Source organism: Helianthus annuus, chromosome 13, assembly GCF_002127325.2.
Source record: "Helianthus annuus cultivar XRQ/B chromosome 13, HanXRQr2.0-SUNRISE, whole genome shotgun sequence".
NCBI classification, from domain to species: Eukaryota; Viridiplantae; Streptophyta; class Magnoliopsida; order Asterales; family Asteraceae; genus Helianthus; species Helianthus annuus.
The window spans coordinates 9,040,758-9,045,796 of record NC_035445.2 but is presented as its reverse complement, the minus strand read 5'-3'; the positions used below and the strand labels follow the sequence as shown (position 1 = coordinate 9,045,796).

Here is a 5,039-nt window from a genome sequence, read left to right as displayed (position 1 = left end):
CAAATAAGGTAGCATGCATGTAGTTTTAAGTAAAACATAAGAATAAAGCTCTAAAACTATAGACTAGGTTATAGCATTCCTACTTTTCCTAATTCCCTATAGTTATGGCTTTGATACCAATCTGTCACACCCCAACCGATGGCGGAAACATCGGGATGAGACGAAAACTAGATTGCAAGAGACATCATAACACTATGTGACAATATAATTTAAATCCAATTTCATTAATGACTAAAATTTGAATACATTGTTTCAAATAAAGACAAATTGCAACAACATTGTTTATTATTGAATGAGTATCTAAGTCCATCCTAACTTGATTTCTTCATCGTCTTGTCTAACAACCTGCAACATGTATTAAAATAGAGTTTCAATGCAAAAGCAAAGAGCGAGTATACAAGTTTGTTTACATAGCATAATAGAATAAAAGCTCATATCCAATGAACATAATAAAATAGTTTCAGCCATGCTAGTTAAGGCAGTCCAAGTGATAGCCCAAGTTTCCAATGCGTTAAAGTACCTAACCCAAAGTTTCACGGGAGGTTAATATGTCTCCTCCTAACAATACCCCAAAGACTAACGGGGAGGTGCATTACCCCTATAGCGCTACCATTGTTAAGGCGGAACTACACACAGGGATTAAACGTTCACATAGCACAAAATAGTCTCAAGAATCACAAGTTTCATGTTTCATGTTTAAATGGATAGAGTAAGTTTCAAATAATTTTCAAGTGTCACGTGCGTTTAATATAGAATACATGTTGCACCCAAAGTGTTTAAAAGTAAAAATGGGTTCGAGTATACTCACGTAATTGCCAAGTCTTCCGATTATCCAAGTATGACGAGTTGATGAGATTAGGAAAATGGAACACCGAGGTCACCCTATATGGGCAAACGATGGCGCATGAGTAAACGAAATTTCAAGAGAACGAACGAGAGTGTTTAGCCTAGATATTTAAAATATCACGAACTTATTATTATTTAATAGATACATAGGTTAATTTATTTAGATAATTTATCTCAATATTAACCTTTAATGTTATGAAAAAAAAGGATTATTTATTTATGTGAGTATCAGAATTTAATGGTTTATAATGAAATAATAACACAAAAGAAATTGTTAACTTATTGAGTCAAAAAAATATAAATAAGTAAAACCGTTTAAAAGAATCATCTTCTACATGACTTTGTCTTTGTTTCAAAAAAAACAAAAATTACTTTAGTAAAGAAAAAGGAGTCAGACAACATTAAATGTATTAAGAGTAAACTTCCGTTTTGCTCCCTGTGGTTTGGTCAGTTTAACGATTTTGCCCCAAACCTTTCAAAATAGCCATTTTGCTCCCTGATCTTTGAAGGAAATCTCTAGTTTGCTCCTCAGCTCTAACTCAGTTAAATTGTTTGTTATCTAAAAGGGTATTTTGGTAACTTCAAGTATAAAAGTAGGGGTATTTTAGTAAAACTACAAATAAAAGATTATATTATATATAATATATAACATCATCATCATCTTCATCATCAAAACCCCTGATCTTTTGTTTCTCTTTACCCTCTCTCTTATCTCTCTCTACACTCTCTCATCCTTCCATCTCTAACCACCACCCGACCACTGCCACTGCCACCATCACCACCACCTTCGGCCTTCAACCTCTAACCACCACCTGCTGACACCACCCACAACCACCATCACCTGCCGACCACCATCACAACCGTCTCCGTTCGGTATTGTGTCACACCACCATTGCAGATCGAATCCCCACACCACCACCATCAACCTTCACTTCCAACACCCCCCACACAACCCCCATCGTCATCATCAACGTGGTTCGTGTGGAAACCCTAGCCGCCGCCCCTTACCCCTTTTCAGATCTAAACCGATTTATGTTCCAGTTTGAAGATTGAAGATGAAGTTTACCTAGTTTGCTGATATTAGCGGCGGATGGCGATGGTCCAACAGGCACTTTTTGAACCGGCGACAAGATAAGTCGGAGTTTACGGGCAGCAGGTGGATTCCACCAACACTACTTCGATCTGTTCTGTAATCATCAATTCCAGTGGTGGTGTCTCATGGCGGCGGCGGTGGTGGACATTACAGAAGTTAGAGAGAGAGGGAGACACGACATGTGAACGTATCGCTTGATATGTGCGACCCGTTGACTGATTCGTTGATTGATTTGGAGCCTGAGTTTGGTCGAAATTGTTCATTTTGAAACCCTAGCATAAGAATTGGGTGGAATTGGTTTGGGGGAATGGGTTAGGGGGGTGTGGAGAGGTGGTTGGTGAGTGGTGGTGGTGGTGCCGGAGGTGGATGGTGGTCGTGCAGTGACGGTGGTGTGAGGAATTTAGGACGAAATTGGGGTTGAGAGAGATGAAATGGAATGATGATTGTGAGTGTATACGTGTTTTTGGGGTTGATAATTGGGTTGAAATGTTTGAATGATTTTCTAGTTTATATAAATATATATATATATATAAATTAATAAATAATTAATTATAGGAAAAGACTAAAATGCCCCTCAGGTGATTTGCATGTGACATAAGTTAACAGCACAAATGGATGAGGTTAAGGGGCGGGGAGCAAACTGGAGATTTCCTTCAAAGATCAGGGAGCAAAATGGCTATTTTGAAAGGTTTGGGGCAAAACCGTTAAACTGACCAAACCACAGGGAGCAAAACGGAAGTTTACTCATGTATTAAATTAAATATGAATGAATATTACATTTAAAGTAATCGTTGATGATCCACACATTTGTCAACAACTACTTATTACCAAGTAGTTAATGTATGGATGAAAAATAAAGAGACAGCGAGCCTCATCAATCGGCAGTTCATTTTTCGAACTGACTGTTGCCTTTGTCTTATTTTTGTTTTGAAATGTTATAAGAGTTCAACGAGTATTAAACGAAGGAAAGAAATGGTAATGGAGATATACCGAACACGATGAAATGGTTCCCGTTGCAAACTCCGGCTGTAGCTGCCCCGATGTTGACCGTCTTTGACCCGCTTGACCGAAACCAAAACGGATCCCGAACAGGGACCGTACCGAGTCTACCCAAACCAAGACCAAAGTTGACACGACAGAAACCCAAACCCAAACTGAAACAAATCTCGAACCAAAAGGAACCGAACCAATCCAACCCGAAATCCGATCAAACCCGCTGAGCCAACCGTTAACTACCTCCACTGCCATGAATCTGAACCGGACCGCATTTATACCCCAACACGAAGCTGAAAGAAAATGATATAAACTTGAGCCCGCTGACTAGCTCAGACCGAACCCAAAACCCGAACACAAATCTGAGCCAACTCTGAACTAAACGAGACCCGAAATAACAGAAGTAATGAAATTATAACCTGATAAATCTCATAAAAAACAAGAGCACCACCGCCACCGCCGCGGCTCTGCCGCCAATGGCGGTTCGTCGCCATTGCAGTCGCCATACGCCGCCACCATAGGTGGTGGTCGACCGGCCTTCATAAGAGGGAGAGGAGACACGGGGTGCAACTGGTTAATGTTTGTTTAGGTTTAGAAAAGGGAGGTGCAAGGATCTAGAGGTGTTTGTGTGAGATTGGTTTGGAAAAGAAGATGGTTCTCCATGTTTTGTGATGTGAGTTATGTTGCAGAGGAAACAAAAAGGATACGAGGAGAACAACGGCTGTAGATAAAATGGGGACTAGGGTTTAGCTTAGTCTTTTATAGTTAGGGTTTAATTAGTTTAACTTAGATAACCTCAAAACTTAACCAAGTTAATGAAAAGTTAAGCTTTTAAATTATAAATCTCTATTTACTTAATTAATATTAAATAATTAGAATAAATAAATAAATAATTACATCAGTAAATAAATAAACGCGTTCTATGATACGGATTTTTTTAAGCGATTCCCTATTATGGGTTAGGATCTGAATTTCTTGATTAACGGGTCGGATTCAGATATTCGTTTTTTTTTTGACAGATGTTACACATGATTCAGATTTCAAGAATTTATCACAACAGTCTGTTCAAGCGAAATACCAAACTCAAAAAAAAAAAAAACACTGATTTCGCTTGAATATACACACCAAATTCAAGCGAAATATTGATTCAAGCGGAATCAACAAGTTGTCTCCAGCGAAATAAGATTGAAGCGGAATCAGCCATAACTTTCACGTGAAATAACGTTGTTCGAGCGGAATCACAAGAATCTTTCAAGCGGGATCTCACTTTCAAACGGAATAGGATCCAAATCTCAAGCGGAATAACACGATTTCAAGCGAAATCAACCAGAAATGATGCTGACGTCATCTTTTACTCGCTGTATTTGAAGCGGAATAACGAATTTAACCTGTTTTAGATCAAATTTTAAGCTGAAACTTTCAAGGATTCTTTAAAACATGTTTGCGCACAACATATGCAAAAATCAGTCGATTTTAACCATGAAAAAATTTGACTTTAGAAAAAGAAAGGTGTAGAAACAGAAGTCGCAGCTGAATTGGATAGAACTCTTCTTCCTGAGCTCTGATACCACTTGTAGGATTGTTTTCAGACCCGAACGAGTCGATCAGAAGAGTTTATCTCAGTTTCAGAGGCGGAAACAAAGAAACTGCTTTCAATTCAGCAAGCAATACACTTTAAACTGTCGTTTAATTGACTGAATGACTTTTACAGCGACTCGACACTTCGGCAGCACTTCGTTGCAAACCGGAAACCATTACTATGTGATTTCGCTTGAGTGCCACTGTTTATAGGCAAGCATATTCCGCTTGAACATGACAGAATCATTTCAAGCGGAATCAACATTAACGGCTCATGCGGAATGAAATGTTAAACTCGAGCGGAATTAGTCATTTAGGTGATTTCGCTTGAACATGACATACTTGTCATTTCAAGCGGAATCTCTCTAAATTACTATTTCTCGATTCTCGTGCCCTGATCTAGCATGTTCTATACAAGACTCGATACAAGACGCAGACGACAGACAGATGCACCAACACAGTAAGTTTCTATCAACTTTTACAAGTTGATATATGTGTAAACCAAAACTTTGTAGCCATGAATCTTAAC

The 5,039-nt window shown here is 38.6% G+C and overlaps 1 long non-coding RNA gene across 1 annotated transcript; it reads right to left on the bottom strand.

Annotated features, from left to right (window-relative positions):
- Positions 1 to 203: 203 nt before the first annotated feature.
- On the bottom strand, positions 204 to 2,950 carry LOC110902539. The gene is made up of 3 exons (XR_002571192.2): positions 2,930 to 2,950; positions 809 to 882; positions 204 to 345 (listed from the first exon to the last, which is right to left on the bottom strand). It is a non-coding gene; the product is annotated as an uncharacterized LOC110902539 (long non-coding RNA).
- Positions 2,951 to 5,039: the final 2,089 nt, after the last annotated feature.